This window comes from Meriones unguiculatus, chromosome 21 (genome assembly GCF_030254825.1).
Source record: "Meriones unguiculatus strain TT.TT164.6M chromosome 21, Bangor_MerUng_6.1, whole genome shotgun sequence".
Lineage (NCBI taxonomy): Eukaryota > Metazoa > Chordata > Mammalia > Rodentia > Muridae > Meriones > Meriones unguiculatus.
In genome coordinates, this window is record NC_083368.1 from 32,818,244 (window position 1) to 32,835,883 (window position 17,640).

At 39.3% G+C, this 17,640-nt stretch overlaps 1 long non-coding RNA gene across 1 annotated transcript; it reads right to left on the minus strand.

The window, feature by feature from the left end:
- Positions 1 to 711: 711 nt before the first annotated feature.
- Positions 712 to 15,044, minus strand: LOC132649673 (uncharacterized). Its single transcript, XR_009588154.1, has 3 exons — positions 14,941 to 15,044; positions 14,413 to 14,585; positions 712 to 819 (listed from the first exon to the last, which is right to left on the minus strand). It is a non-coding gene; the product is annotated as an uncharacterized LOC132649673 (long non-coding RNA).
- Between the last annotated feature and the right edge of the window lie 2,596 nt (positions 15,045 to 17,640).

The window sequence follows — 17,640 nt, forward strand, 5'->3', positions numbered from 1 at the left end:
TGTGGCTCCAGTCCACCCTGCACCCTTGATAAAAGAGCCAACGTATGAGACTGCGCCTTTTTATTACAAGGCTCTGTAGCTTCATCCTACCTGTGACATGTCAAGGGAGCTCTATAGCTTGAGCAAGTCCCTTAGAAATTTATGAGTTCCCTCAATGACTGGCTCCTTTACCTCCCCTCCCTCCACCCCGAGCAAGGAACAGCCTTGCTAGGCCACAGAGGAGGACATTGCAGCCAGTCCTGAAGATACCTGATAAGCTAGGGTCAGATGGAAGGGGAGGAGGACCTCTCCTAGAAGAGGACTTGGAAAGGGGTAGGGAAGAGATGAGAGAGGGAAGGTGGGACTGGGAGGGAGCGAGGCAGGGGCCAATGGCTGGGATACAAAGTAAACAACCTATGATTGATATTAAAAAAATAAAAATTTAAAAAAAGAAATTTAGTTTCCAAATTTATACTGATAGTATTACAAAGTGGAACCTCTAGAAGATAAAATGAGCTTAGAAAATGTCGTAAGGGTTAGACCCCTATGATGGCATTTTGGGCCCTGTATTGATGAGAAATGACTCCTTTTTTTAAATAGCATGCTTGCTCCATCTCACCATGAGTTGGCTTCTGCTACACTATAAACTACCAAAATGAGCAATCACCACAAACTGAGTAGACACAAATGTCTTGCTCTTAGACTTCCCAGACTCCAGAATCTCACCTCAAAATAAACTTCCTTTCACAGGGAGTTTGCAGGGCTCAGACCATGATGAACAGCAGAATTAAATAAGATAAAGTGTTCTGTTACTGTAAGACATTTCAGGTGGGGGAGAAACTGTAAGACAATAAAAAGAAATAGATTTGTCACAAACTCATAATAGAAAGAAAGAAAAAAAGAAAGAAGAAAAAATTTATTCTTTATGTATTATCTGAACTCCTTTATTTTGTGAAAGCAACAGAAAAATGGATTAAGACAGATGGATTAAGCATGCAAAAATATGCTTCCACAGATCTCTTCTTGTGTGGAAGTCCCCACAATAGAGTAATAATGTTCCTCTCAGAATCACATTACCTATTAAATGTGGGCACTCACTACAAAATAAGTGTCTGTTATGAAGCCTTCTCTTCAGACTCCTTGATGAATAGTAGTTTATGTAACCAGAAACAAAACAGGTGTACACCCAAAAGTTGACAGGAAATCACATCTTGTGTGATGGTCAGTAGCTCTTAATGAGTTCACAATTAGGTTCAGGAAGACTGTTTTCAAACAAAAGTTAGATCTTCTTTCCTTTTTACTTTATTTCTCCTGCATTGGAACTCAGCATTATGTGAAAAATTAACTTATTTAAGTATGGAATTATCTTCATGCTTATTTAAAGATCAATAATTATCTAAAAATAAGAGTGCTTTCCAGACAGAAGTTGATGATATTTGCCATTTCTCTAGTCTAAAGCTACTCTTCATGGGAGGGAACCATACAGCTACCTGGCCTTGCTGATCCCATTTGGAAAGTTTAAGGACATGATACACAACTTGCAGGACTCTTTTTTTTTTAATAAGTGTCAGAAGACTTCAAATACCAGATGAACAGAGGTAAGGGACTGGGAAAGCCTGAAGTCCAGAAATATATTAAAAAGCTTTAACTTGCCTAACTTTAAACCAGTGTTGGCCCCATTTATTCAAATGAATAAGCATTCTATATTAACTGCTCCTACTTTGCTCATTTTCCCTTACATAAATGAACAAGTATCATTTATGAGAGTTCTTCAGTATCTAAAGATCCCCTGGGGAAACAAGATTTTGTTTTTAAATTGGTCCTCATAAACAGGACTTTCATAAGTAATGATGTTCTAAAGATAATGTCCCAGTATTACCAAAATGCACGTTCCTATAGGAACTAAGACAGTTGTTCCACTGAAATCAGCTGTATATGGATTTCAAATATAAAAAGAAAGCTGAATCACTAGAGAATCAGGTTCCATGCCGTAGACATAGTAGAAACGGAACCAGAAATATCTGTGTTTATGAAGGAAGCCTGGACTAGTGTGGCATGAAGCAGTCAGGCTCAACAGGAGGGAAGAGAAATCCCTCTAGCCAAAGAGCACACTACTCCATCTCATTGTGTGTCCCAAGTTTGAGACAAGGACCCATGGAAGAAATTTTTTCTTTCTCACTGATGATTCCCATTTTCCGGAGGAGAACCAGTGCTTACATGAACAGAATAGTTTACAAAGACATAAAATTTCATGCCAACAAGTTGCTTAGTAATAACCAGAATTCAAAGTTTGAGAAACTATCATTTCAACTAAATCATTGCTTTAGTACTGGAACTGCTAATGTTCCTTTAGTATAGCATGAAACAGGGGATTAGAAAGGGGTAAATCCCTCCTTTGTCGGTATTCATAGAAAATGATCACATGCCATTACGGCTGCACTCAGAACTCCCAATCCTTCTGTGTGGAAGCATTTGCCTTTTACATGGAGAGGCCCATCACTTTTCTGCACCGAACAAACTAGTACTTAACAATGCTTGCAGCCCAGACCCAAGGTTTTGAAGTAGACAAAAGAACATGGCACTGGGTTCAGCCTGTCTTATGGAACAGCAACTGACAACTTCAGTCATGCAAGGACTCCAGCCTCATGAAGAAGACAGTCTAGCAGTAAAACAGGGTACAAATAATCTAGCTTCTTGTTCTACTGCTGTGATAAGACATACTGACAAAAGGGAACATGGGGGAGAAAAGGATTTATTTCTTTTCATACTTCCACATCATGACCCATCATTGAGAAAGGCCAGGGAAGGATCTCAAGGCAAGAGCCTGGGGAGAAACTTTGCAAGAGTGCTGCTTGTTGGCTTGTTCTCTGGTACCTTTCCAGACCTATGCTCTTCTAGCTTCCTACGCAGGCCCATCTGCCTAGGGATGATGATGGCCACAGAGGGCTGTGCCCTCCTACATAAACATTAATCAAGACAATGCCCTGCAGGCGTGCCCATAGACCAATCCTTTCCAAGAAATTCCTGATTCCCAGGTTTTATAAGGCTGACAGCTAAAACTAACTAGGACAAATAAACAAATAAACCCCTAAATCATTGAGTGATTATTTTTTAAGGCAGAACTCAACAACAGATTGATGGTGGGCTACAGATCAGCACAGAGAAGATAAAATTCAACCACAGATTATTGAGCAAGTCTTTGTCAAAAAGGTGACATGTAAGTTAGTTCCTGAGACAGACGAAATGTGCCTTATGATGAGCTGAAGAAACACCATTCCAGTCCCAGGAAGTGATGCAATGGCTTTGTAAGAATGAGTATCTGGAGCACAATGAGGAAAGGCCAGGTAACATTACAAGGAGGGCAAAAGTCATCCCTATTGATGATTATAAAAATTTGAACTTCCAGTTTAAAGAAAAACGTGAGGCATTAAATGACAGTTTACACAGGAAAGGAAATTCTATTACACATTATGCCCCAGGGCATCAGAATGTTCCTATGAGCATTAGCAAGCTAGATACAGTTGCACTGAATCTCTAAACTCTCGGTAACCCATGAGCTAATGATTCAAATTCAAGATACGAAAGCAAAAATAGAATCACTAGAGAAAAGCCAAACTGAGCTGAAAACTGGAAATGAAAAATGTAGGGAGTCAAACAAAAACCTCGCAAGCCTCACCAGCACAATATAAGAGATAGAAGACAGAATATCAGGCACTGAATAAAAGATAGAAGAAATGGATAGCTCAGTCAAAGAATATGTGAAAACTTAAACAAAACAAAAACAAACAAACAAACAAAAAAGTCCAGGCACAAAACATCCATGCAATCTGGGGCACTATAAAAAGACCTAATCTAAAAATAATAGAAATTGAGAAAAAGAAGAAGAAGAAGAAGAAGAAGAAGAAGAAGAAGAAGAAGAAGAAGAAGAAGAAGAAGAAGAAGAAGAAGAAGAAGAAAAAGAAGAAGAAGAAGAAGAAATCAAAGTCAAAGACACAGAAAACATTTTAATAAAACCACAGAAAAAAAATCATATCTTAAATAGTGTTATTCTTATACAAAAGGCATACAGAACACCAACTAGATGGGACCAGAAAAGAAATTACCCACAACACATAATAATCAAAACACTGAACATACAGAACAAAAAAAAAAAAAAAAAAAACAGAAAGAAAGAAAGAAACAATCTACAGATTCAATGCAATCCCCATCAATACTCCAACACAATTCTTTACTGACATTGATAGGACAATTTTCAACTTTATATGGAGACATTAAAAAAAAAAAAAAAAAAAAAACCTCAAGATAACTAAAACAATCCTGAATAAAAAAGAACTGTTGAAGTTATCACTGTCCCCAATCTCAAATTGTAGTAATAAAAATAAATAAATAAAAATAAAAAAGCATGGTACTGGCATAAAAGCAGACACATTGGTCAATGGAATCAAACTGAAAATCCAGATAAATATCCATAAACCTATGGACACTTAATTTTTTTTTTTTTTTTTTTTACAAATGAGTCACATATACACACTGGGAAAAAAGACAGCATCTTCAACAAATGGTGCTAGTCAAACTAGAGGGCTGTGTGTAGAAGAATCCAAATATATGCATATTTACCACCCTGTACAAAACTCACTTCAAATGGACAAAGGACCTCAGCCTAAATCCAGATACATTGAATCTGGCATAAGAGAAAGTGGAGAATAGCCTGAACTCATTGGCACAGGAAAAGACTTTCTAAAGACAAAGCCTATAGCAGAGGCACTAAGAAAAATTAATGAATGGGACCCCAAGAAACTGAGAGGCTTCTCTGTGGCAAAGGGCATCATAGTTTGGACAAAGTGTCATGCTACAGAATAGGAAGAGATTTTTGCCAACAACATGTCTGATCGAGGGCAAATATCTAAAATAATACATAGAGAAACGCTAGATATCAAGAAAAAAATTAACAGAATTTTAGAATGGGGTACAGATCTAAACAAGGAACTCTCGAAAGAGGAAAATCAATGTCTAAGAAACAAAGAAATGTTCAACATCCTTTTATAATATGTAAATAATTTCATTTAATTAACAAATAACCTTATATGACTGGATTTTTTTTCTTCATTAACTTACTTATTTGTTCACTTTACATCTTAATGGCAACCTCACTCGCTTCTCTCCTCCCAGTCTCACCCTCCTACCCACTTCCCCCATATCCTCTTTCTCCTCTCACCCCTCACCCCCAGGTACCTACCCAACCTGGCACATCAAGTCACATCAGGACTAAATGCCTCCTCTTTCACTAAGGCAAGACAAAACAGCCCTGCTAGGGAAACAGGATCCAGAGGGAGGCAACAGAGTTCAAGTCAGAGACAGCCCTAGCTTCTATTTTTAGGGGACCCACTTGAGGACTAAGCAGCCCATCAGCTTCATATGTACAGGGGGCCTAGGGCCTGCCCATGCATGTTCTTTGGTTCGTGGGTCAGTCTCTATGAGTCCCCATGGGCCCAGATTATTTGGTTATGTAGGTCTTCTTGTGTTGTCCTTGACCTCCGCACCATCACTACCCCAACCCAGCTCTCTCAGTCCTTTCCCTAACTCTTCCACAAGGCTCCCTGAGTTCCTCCTAATGCTTGGCTGTGGGTCTTTGCATCTGTTTCCATTATCTGCTGGATGAAGCCTCTCAGATGACAGATCTTACCTGCAAAGACAGTAGAGTACCTTTAATTGTGTCAGGTGTTGGATCTCTCCCAGAGGGAGGTCTCAAGTTGGGCCAGTCATTGGTTGGCCATTCCCTCAATCTCTGCTCCATCTTTTATCCCTGCACATCTTGTAGGCAGGACAAAATTTTGGGTTGAAGGTTTTTGGGGGGTTGGTGTTCTCCTCCCTCCACTGGAAGTCTTTCCTGGCTACCGGACACTGCTACGATACTAGGGTCACCCCTGTATCTTCCCAGGAGCCTTGCCCATCCCAGGTCTCTAGCTTGTCCAAGAGATACCCCAACACCAATTTTCCTTCTCTCTCCCAGCCCACACACCCCTCTATTTTCACTCTCCCCACACCCCATCTCCTCCACCATTCCCTCTCCACCTCCTCTCTCACCCAGTTCCCTCTCTTCCTCTGCTTCCAATGTCTATGTTGTCTATTTTATTTTTCATTCTTAGTGGGGTTCAAGCATTCTCACTTGAACCCTCCTTCTCCTTGTTACTTAGTTTCTTTGGGTCTGTGGATTGTATCATAGTTAACCTGTACTTCATGGTTAATATTCACTGGTAAGTGAGTACATACCACGTGTGTTTTTCTGGGTCTGGATTACCTCACTCAGCATGATCTTTTCTAGTCCATTTGCCTGAAAACTTCATGATTTCCTTGTTTTTAATAGCTGAGTAGTATCCCATTGTGTAAATGTACTGCAGTTTCTTTATCCATTCTTTGACTGAGGGACATCTGGGTTGTCTCCAGTTTCTGGCTATTATGAATAAAGCTGCTATGAACATAGTTGAGCAAATGTCTTTGTAGTTTGGTGAAACATCTTTTGGGCATATGCCCAGAGGTGGTATAGATGGGTCTTGAGGTAACATCATTCCAAATTTTCTAAGAAACTGCCAGATTGATTTCCAAAGTGATTGTAGAAGTTTGCATTTTCACCAGCAATGTACTTACTGTTACTTGAGTATTTTTATCTTAGCCATTTTGTTGGGTGTAAAATGGAATCTCAGAGTCTTTTTTGATTTGCTTTTCCCTGATGATTAAAGATGTTAAACATGCCCTTAAGTGCTCCTCAAATGTTAGAGATTCCTCTGCTGAGAATTCTAGGTTTAGTTCTGTACCCCATTTTTAATTGGGTCATTTGGTTTGTTGGTGTTTAATTTTTTGAGTTTGGATATTAGCCCTCCATCAAATATAGGATTGGTGATTTTTTTTTCCTAATCTGTAGGATGCTGTTTTGTCCTATTGACAGCATCATTTGTCTTATAGAAGCTTTTCAGTTTCAGGAGGTACCATTTATTAATAATTGCTCTTGGTGTTTGAACTGTTGGTGTTCAGTTCAGAAAGTTGTGTCTTGTACTAATCCATTCAAGAATATTCCCCATTTTCTCTTCTATTAAATTTGGTTGTATCCAGTTTTATGTTGACGTCTTTGATTGACTTGGACTTGAGTTTTGTGCAGGGTGACAAATATAGATCTATTTGCATTCTTCTACATGCTGATATCCAGTTAGACCAGAACCATTAGTTGAAGATGCTTTCTTTTTTTCCATTGTATGTAGTTTTGGCTCCTTTGTCAAAAATCAAGTGTCCGTAGGCATGTGGCTTTATTTCTGGGTCTTCGATTCAATTCCATTGGTAGATCTGTCTGTTTTTATGTCAATACCATACAGTTTTTATTACTATTACTTTGTAGTATAACTTAAAATCAGGGATGGTGATACCCCCAGAAGTTCTTTTATTGTACAGGGTTGTTTTCATTATCCTGGGTTATTTGTTTTTCCATACAAAGTTGAGAATTGCTCTTTCAAGATCTGTAAAGGATTGTATTGGAATTTCTATTTTTCCTTTTGTAATTCTTATATTTTAGAGGAAGTTTAAATTTTGAGCTTTTTCTCTTTTAAAAACAATTTTTTCTTTAATTACAGTTATAAAGAACTCTATGGGTGTCTTCCACCTGCGAGCATTGTAAAGATGCCATCCATTGCTTTCTGAATTTCCGTGTCTCTGTGCAAAGTCAGTGATTAATGTTACCATTCTTCTGATGAGAATCTGTTGCTGTTTTTCTCAGGTTTGTGCATGATTTTTCTTTATGTTGGTTTTAAGCCGCTGCCTTGCAGAGGTATTCTTCATCATGGGCATCCATAATCTGTAACTCACATTTAGACTTACCGGTTTTGGAAAATCCTCAGCCACCACCCTTTCAAATACAATGCTGTTCTTTTTCCCATGGATTGAATTCCAGCTACATCCATGTTGGTCTGCTTCCCTGTGTCTTATGTCTCTCTCACCCTCCGCTCTCTTCTCCCAATGCCTGTTTTTATTTGATTCATTCTGGATAGCTTCAAATTTTAAATACTTTTAGTGGATTTTTGAGTCATATTTTTTCTGTCTTGGGTTGTGTCAAGTGTAAGGTTAAATTTATTCCATGATCTACCAGCATCAGACACTGTATTTCTATTTTTAAGCTCTGAGATGGCCATTCTATTTTGTACAAGTAAATATTTTCTATTTCAATCTGCCAATTTATAATTTATTTTGTCTTGTCCATCTTTCCAGGATTTTCTGTAGCATACTTATATAGACTGTTTTAAAGTTTGCATCTTTTACAAAACATACTCACATACTCACATTGCCAGCAAATGTCTCATGGGGAAAACAATTATGGTTTTTGGCTTATTTAGATTCAAAGCCATTATATCTATACTGCTCATTTTTTTAAAAAAAAATCTGTGGAATTTTCTTTCTCCCAATAAACACCCATGTATAGTCTGCTATCTACAACCTAGGACTGAGAAAATAGCCCCATGGAAGAAAAGAGTAAGGTTTCTGCTACCCTCAGAAGAATTCTTCCTTGTATGGTCTGCCTGGTCCACTTGCTTTGAAATGTGAACTTTCCCCTATTTATCCGCTTTTTTCTAGATAAAGCTAATTTAATTTACCCAGAAATTAAAGGCTTATACTCAGAACTGATTATTATATTGGATAGGGAAAAACGACAAGAAAAATCTCTAAACCTCACCTAGAAAATCAAGGGTGGAAACTCATCTCCTAAAACTCAGTATAAAGACTATTAGAAACTGATGGTTCCACCTGTAATGCGAACAAAAATAGTCCAATGGCATACAATAGTCATTCAAAAGATATTTATTCAAGGAGACTGAAGAGACGGCTCAGCAGTTAAGAGCATCTGGGGCTCATGCAGAGGACCTGGGTTTGTCCCCCAGCACCCACAGGGTTGCTCACAACTGTCAGTTAAAAGGGATCTGATACCCTCTTCTGGCCTCTGCAGGCACTAGACACACATGTGATACACAGACATACGTGTAGGTAAGACACTCATATGAATATAAATTAAAGTAAACGAAGTAACATTTTTACTAAAGGATATTAGTTAAAGGGTTGCTGTGTGGAAAGCACTATTCTAGCAACTAGAAGGAGCAAGGAGCCTGGCAACAGAAAATAGCATAATACTATCCCTATGCTCCTAAGGGTCCCATGAGAAAAACACAATACAATTATGCCGATACTTGAAGCATAGGAAGTGGTGGATGCGAGCTCAGTCCATTCTCAGGTCATCCTGTGTGTTTGTGGCAATGCTACTGTAGCCCATCAGAATTCCAGATGAAAGACGATGTAGACTTCAGGCACTTGTATTGTTTGAATTGGAACGAGAAGAGAGGGAAGGATTTCCATGGAAAAGACATTCTAGATTTTGTAGGGAAGGGTGGTCCGCAAAGGCTCAGTGACTTAAAAAGGGAACGTATTTGATAAAGTGCTGGCATTGTACGTGATGTGAAATCACAACCTAAAGTCCTGTTTGCATATTTGAAACTTCAGGACTCAAATTTGGGGGCAAATCTCAACACAAATGGAAATAAGAGAGCAAACCAATGGGATTCTGATGGGGAAAACAGATACAAAATGAGTAAAATGTGAGCAAGTAAAAGAAAATGGAGCATGAGTGCCTCCAGGCTTCACTGTGCTACAACATGACTGAGAAGTGAGAGGAGAGGCTGGGAGGAACATGTAAGAGCCAAAATACACAGCTTGATCTTGAGGTCTTGGGAAACATGCCCATAAGACAAATAGAAACTAGAGATAAAAAATTAATATTACATTTAAGTTTGAGAGAAATGCACAGAAAAGTACTAATTGAAAATATGGTTAAGAGTATATATATTACATATATATACATGGAATGAAAGAATTCACGGAGCTTAAACCCCTCTCTTTTCATTCCACTTGCTTCTCCACCCGCCTGTCCTTCCATACCCCGCCCCAACGCAGTACCTGCCACAACTGGCAGGGCAGATGGAGAATGAGTAACTACAAAGGCAAGAATTAAGTCTTTGACTTCAAAAACTAAATCGGTAAAGATTAAAAGGAATGGAAAGGTGATCCAAGCATATGGGAGAGGAGATAGAATGTCCTATGCCACCCCAAGGGCACCAGTGAGGTGGCTCTACCTAGATTAAGAAGTACGCACTATTACACACTCATAATTTGTGCTTGCAGGAATCTTGCCCATATGCTTCCAACAACTGTGTCTGAAAAGGTCTACTGCCTGACACCTGAGGGGTCCATCTTAGCACCGAGGTGTTTCTCATTTAGATATATATTTTTTTTTTTAATTTTTGTGCAATCAACTGTACTTTCCGACTCAAAAGATCCCCACATTTTTAACTCACTTGTCTTGCTTCTCTGAAACACTCTTCTGAAAGTACGTTTTGATATTCGGGAGAACGCTCTGGTGTGTGTCAGTGTCTAACACTAGCTATCAGCGAGGACTTCAACAGTAAGAGCAACGCTTTGGTTTAACACACTCCAGAAGCAGACGTGGTCAGAAAGTGGGGAGGGTACATCTGGGCTGGCCCAACATGAACATTACTGAGTGACAGAAGAATATTTTAGCTACTTTTCTGAATTTTTCTTATTTCCAAAGAAATGCTCTCTGTATAACATTAACATTACAGCATAAGAAAAGTCCTCTAGAGAGCTGAATAACTAAGTCATCTGGGTGAAAAGCTATATAAACTCTTGACTAAATCACAACATCCCTTCATAACATCCCATGCCAATACCCTGAAGTTGCACTAGTTCGTATCATATACTTCAATGCAAAATAGATATGACAAGGACAATAAGGGGAGACTCTTCAAGCTAAGCCTGGCATCTCATCTAAGTCCCAATTATTAGGTTGCTGAGAGTGCAAAGTCGTGTCAAAATGGTGTGTATGAGGTGGTGTGGCATAGTCTGAAAAAGCTTCATTCTGAAGTGTGAGAGAAAGAAAATTTCTTGTTGTCTACCTGGAGATGTTCAAATTGTCAAAAAGAGCTAAATTAGAAAAAAGAACAGCCCTTGGACCATGCAATTATTTACTGTCCATTGAAGAAGATGCCAGTTACTTTTTATGGTGTTTTTTAAGATTTGTTTATTTATATGAGTACTCTATTTGCATGTATGCCTGCATGAGAAGAGGGCAACAGACCTCATTATGGTTGTGAGCCACTGTGTGGTTACTGGGAATTGAACTGAGAACCTCTGGAAGAGCAGCCAGTGCTCTTAAATGCTGAGCCATCTCTCTAGCCCCCACCACTTACTTTTTAGCTGCAGTTATTCTCCCGTGACTAGACCTGTCTTGGAAGAGCAAATACAGAGTATCAAACCAAATCCACACATTACCTCTCCACCTCTTTCTACTGTGAAACAAAACTTAGAAACTGTAATGATGGAGTTGATTGCCAAGTCCCACGCCCATACGTGAAGCCAAATAAGTAATCTTTCTTATGTGAATGGGCAGGTCAGCCATCACTTGAAAATCTCAGAATTTATAAGAACCTGCATCCAAAGCAGCTTTGCACTATAGTTTGCTTTTTTTTTTTTTTTTTTTTTTTTGAGAACTCAAAGCTGTGCTCCCTGGCTGACAAAGAGTAGTTATAGCCAAGCATTAGGTAATAAGGCCATGTTTCAACATCATTCATAATTTAATGCTGGAAATTTCACACACCTCTGTTTGTAATTTCCAATTAGCTGACTGTATCATAATCACTGGAAAAGGACAAAGCTATTTGACTGTTAGCCGTTCCTTCTTAGTGAAGGTATGCGATTACTCTAACACATCATTCTGTGTTCCCCAACAGTTCTGAAGAAATGACGCTGCTCTTGCGTGGGATATGCAAAAATATGGCCTGTCCCTGCAGAACTTTCTAAGTAAAGTTTGTAACTAGCATGTGGCTCTTTGGAGGTTTGCTCTCTGAGAGTTTGAGAACATTTTATAGCCTCAGAACTTTGCCTTTTTAGAGACATTAATCGAATGTTTATCCATGCTGACAATTAATCAGTTTTTCTTCATTCTTAGCATTGATAATGATTGCAGAATAGGAACGGCACAGGTTCCATAGTGGTTTACAGAGTACACATTAACACGTGCAATTAAAGCAGTTATGATTCCGTTACTTGAATAACTACATCTGGGAGGGGCAGAAAAACTTGAAGCTGTTAACAGCCTTGACTTATTTCACATTTACATTTTCCTGATAGGCATAAAGATTCCTCATAATTTTTTATATTAGGAAGTTGGAGGATATAAAGACACCCTTTGAGTAGCTCCACATAGCACTATCATTTCTCATGGTGTTCAAAAGGCCCTTTCCAGGGATTTCTCTCCGAAGTGTTGAGAGATTCTAAGTCTGTATGATAGGAGTCACATGGAACGGCCTTATCTAGCATTCTTACTAGCATACCACAAACTATCTAGCTGGGATTTGTTAGCTTGTTCCCCTCACAAGGCAACTCGGCTTACCTAAACAGCACCAGCGCACAGTTCAGAGATGTTCTCAACACTCCCAGGTGCAATGCATGGCTGACGAGAATCTTAATGAAACTCATTCGTGGCTGCCAATCTGGAAGCCACAGGCAGGGGCCTGTATAGGATCTGAAGTGAACTCTCAGCCACATTCCCCATGATACCGCTCCTATTTACATAGCAGATGGACATATCATAAAATGTGCTCATGATCTGAAAATGTGCCAAAAGGAACAAGCAAGTACTGACTTCTGGAAAGTCAAAAGTAGGAATGTGGACATGATCCAGGCTAGTGCTGGGCTGAGAAGACGAGAGAGACATTAATGATTCATTGAGCCAGTTGGCTTTCACCAGGCTTGGAAAGACACCCTCCCCTGGTACATTTGAACAGCCCCCAGCACTGCAGAAGCATTGAGACAAAAACCATGGATCAGGGAGTGAACAATGAGACAAGAGGACAATTGTGCTGTTATTTGGGTACTACCATACCCTTTCCCCTGAGGTTAGAGAGACTGTTTCCTTGAATTCCATGTTCATCAAGCTATATGCAGTATAAGAGGACTGCATTTTCACATCAAGTGAATCCCCTTCCACCACTCTTCATGTCAGAACGTTCTAAATTCCATCCCAGAAATTCATTCTAAAATTAGAAAAAGGACTTTTCTAAAAAAAACAAAAAAAACCACACACACACAAACAAAACCCCCAACTCTATAATAAATTGATAATCTGGAAAATTCTGTACTTTTCTTTTCAGTACATTATCAGCAGCAGTAACATCAAGGAAAGATTTTATTCACCCCACACTTACAGACACACATATATACATACAAACACACACATACAGTCACACACAGACAGAGACAAACACAGACACACCCACAGACACAGACATATACACACATACACATACATACAGAGATACAAACACAGTCATACACATATAGACACACACACAGTGTCCAGTAGCTCCTTCCCGTTCACTTCAAATAAACACACACTCCTAAATAAAAGCACCAGCCTGAAGATTAGAACAGCAGCAACAAAGAGCTTCCCTTGAACCAACTTAAGAACCATAAGGCTTTCTTTGCCTATTTCTCTTGTTTCTGTATCTCATTTCTCAGAAGTTTTCATTCCAAACAGAGAACTCTGTTTTCCTAGTTTCTCTCACTAGGCAGGCAGTAGCAGAGAAATAAATGGCTTAATTATATATTTTCACACTCACATCACTACATTTCAATTAGCATCTTCTTCCCTTACTTTTTTTCCCTTAGTATCTGTCCTTGACGAAACAAATACAATACAGTATTTCCATTGTTGTTAATAATATCGCACACTGACTCCAAACCTGCGCTTAGTAAGTGGAAACAAAAACACACTTGCCAGGACAAATCCCCATAGACCAACTTATAGAGCGAAACCACTGAATGCTCTTCAGATATCACCTCCTGTGGGCAGCCTTGTCCAATCCCTCCCTCCTGAAAGAACAAGGTTCCTCTGTGGGTTGCTATGCTACTTCATTTTTAACAGGAAGATATCATTTTAAACATCCCACAAGAATTAATTAACACCAAACCCCCTTCCTAGACCATCCGCTTCAGGAGGACAAAACCCACATTTATTGTAAGATCATATCTTTGCACAAAGTTTATCAGCACAGAAATGCATGCTGTTCACACATGAATGAAATAAATGAGGACAACCTCAAGCAGTAGGAAGCACTGTATCAGATTTGACAGCCTTGGCAACTGGTTGGCTTTTGAAGAAGCATGGGTAAAGATCTAATTTAACTGAAAGTTGGGGCAATATAAAATTATAAAGAAGAAAATCAAAAGGACATAGATTTCTTTTTCCAAAAATTTTATTAAATATTGGAGTTTCGGACTCATTCAATTCATATGTATGGAGACAGCAAATACTTTAAAAATACTTACTGATGCCGTCATAACTGAAAATCTGTGTCTGGAAAACCCTGACCTTCCAAGGCTTCAGAAAGGAAAAGAAAGCAGAGTACTGAATCAAGCCAGTCAAGGAAATGAACTGGAGGCATTTGGACCATCCATCTTCATCCTGGGTCTCACGACAGTGAGCCATCGGCAAGGATCTCCTGAAAGGAAGTGAGAAGTTAGAAGACTCCTCAGAAGTCCCTGCTCCGATTTTAGCCTCTTTCTCTGACCCTCTGCATTTGAATACAAATAACCATGCCTGAACCAGTGGTGATTTTACAGCTGGCAGGAAGGGAGACGGTGCCTTCCGTGAGAGCTATAAAGTATATATCAGTTAGAGGACTGTGGGATAATGACAAAGGGATGCTGTGAGAAGTCACACCATCCATGAAAGGGCTTCAACTAAAACAATCAGGAATTAACTTCAAAATAGGAAGCTCCCAGAGAACTCAGAAGCTTCTTTAACCTGTAAGCTCTGACTTATTTTTGCTTTTGTTAAGTGAGGATTGGTTTTACCTTCACCTGTGATGAACTTAAAGGGCTTTTCATATTTTGCTTTCAAGAAGGAAGACCACGAGGTTGATGAGCTCAGCATCTTGAAGCCACCAGGGCTGCCGACCTAGGTTCCTGGGACACACATGGTAGGAAGAGAGAACAGACTCTTGCAAATTGTCCTTTAACCTCCAAAGCACCTGTGCCCATGCACACATAAATGCACACACTGAGAGAAAGAAATAGTATAATTTTTTAAATGTTTAACAGTGTTTACCTACATGTGTGTTTGTGTGTGTGTACACCAAGTATATGTCTGCTGCTTATGAGTCATATGGGCTGTCTCTCCAGACAAATAAATGTCATTTTAAAACTTGATTCGGGGTCCAAGATGGGGGCTTGCAGCCAGCGCAGTGCCTGGGTAGCAGGACCTCAATGACTGGAACCAGTGAGAGGCTGTGCTGTGGACTCCAAAACCCCAGTGTCTGTGTTTCCTAGGCGAGAGGAGAGCCCACAGGTGCCAGGAGTGAGCCATTCAAGCCTATGGCCATCCAGCTATTCCTGACCTGGAGAAAGCTCCCGGGTTTGGGGGTCGTAGGGTTCTAGCCTCTGGCCATGGGATCCAGGGAAACGACCTTAGTCTCTGGTCTACCGCTATACTTGTCTTCCTGAGGAGACCGGCCAGACCTCAGGAGTATACAGGATCTCACTCAAAGATAGCGGCACCAAACACCAGGTGATGTCCCTTGCAGCTTGAATTCAGAGACTGTGGAATGAGTAAGCGAGTGGTGGAGCTGCTGACTCTGGGAGCTCACCAGCCAAGATGAGGACTCCTGGGTTACTGAGGAAACCTGTAGGTTGTCAGGATTATATAGGCTAGACACCCCCACTCCAATCTCCTGCCAGTGAATCTGTCAGTTACACAGCCACCTGAGGAGAGCAGTAGGCTATTCTGTGAGATCCGGTAGCCAAACCACAACCACACCCACCATCCAGAGGAGGGGTGCTCCAGGAATATCCAGCCTCCTGACCAGGGCTCTTCCTGCATCCCTGAGAAATCCACTGGGCACCAGATGGCAACCAGATGGCAACCAGATGGCTAAAAGTCAGCATAGGAACAAAATGAACAAAATCCAGGGCAATATGGCACCACTAGAATCCAGATATCCCATTGCAAACAGCCCTGGATACTCTCGCACAACTGAAACTCAAGAAAATTACCTTAAAACAATATTTATCAAGATGATAGGGGCCTTTAAATGGGAAAAAAAATAAATCCCTTAAAGAAATACAGGAAAATACAACCAATCAGATAAAAGCCTTTAAAGAAGAAATGAATAAATAACTTAAAGAAATTCTGGAAAAATTTAATGAAACACGTGAAGGAAATTAATAAACCCCTTAAAGAAATAGAGAAAATACAAACAAATAGGCAAAAAAAATGAATAAAACAGTTCAAGACCTAAAAATGGAAATAGAAATAATAAAGAAAACACAACCTGAGAAAATCCTGGAGAGGGAAAACTTATGGAAGAAAGCAAGAACTACAGAGATAAGCATCACCAACAGAATACAAGAGATGGAGAAAAGAATCTCAAGTATAGAAGACACAACTGAAGAAATCTGTCAAAAAATGTTAAATCTAAAAAATTCCTGACACAAAACATCCAAGAAATCAAGGACACGATGAAAAGATAAAACCTAAGAATAATAGGAATAGAAGAAAAAAAAAGATCCCCAGCTCCAAAGCCCAGAAACTATTTTCAACAGAATCATAGAAGAAAATTTCCCTGACCTAAAGAAAGAAATGCCTATAAATATACAAGAGGCTTACAGAACACTAAATGGATTAGAACAGAAAAGAAAATCCTCCTGCCACATAATAATCAAACCATTAAATGTACGAAGCAAAGTGAAAATATTAAAAGCTTCAAAAGAAAAAGGCCAAGTAACATATAAAGGTAGACCTATCAGAATCATACTTGACTTCTCAACAGAGATTATAAAAGCCAGAAGGGCTAGGGCAGATGTCATGCAGAATCTAAGAGACCACAGATGTCATGCAGACTCTAAGAAACCACAAATGTCAGGCCAGACTACTATACACAGCAAAGCTTTAAATCATCATAAATGGAGAAAACAAGATATTCCATGACAAAAGCAAATTTAAACAATATCTCTACACAAACTCAGCCCTACAGAAGATACTAGAAGGAAAAGTCTAACCCAAGGAGTCCAACTATACCCAAGAAAACACAAGATAACTTCATAACAGCAATACCAAAAGAAGACAAACACACTACTACCACCAAAATCATAACAAAAGGAACTAACAATCATTGGTTATTAATATCTCTCAATATCAATGGACTCAACTCTCCAATCAAAAGAGAATGCATGTGTAAACAGGACCCAGCATTATGCTGCATACAAGAAACACACCTCAACAATAAAGATAGACTTTACCTCAGAATAAAGGGTTAGAAAACTGTTTTCCAAGCAAATGGACCCAAGAAGCAAGCTGGAGTAGCCATTCTAATATCTAATAAAATATATACTGTCAACCAAAAGTAATCCAAAGACATGGGGAAAGACACTTCATTCTCATCAGAGGAAAAGTCCACCAACATCTCAGTCCTGAACGTTTGTATCCCACATACATGGACACCTCCATTTGCAAAAGAAACAGTATTACAGTGATCCTCACCCATTAATAGTGGGAAA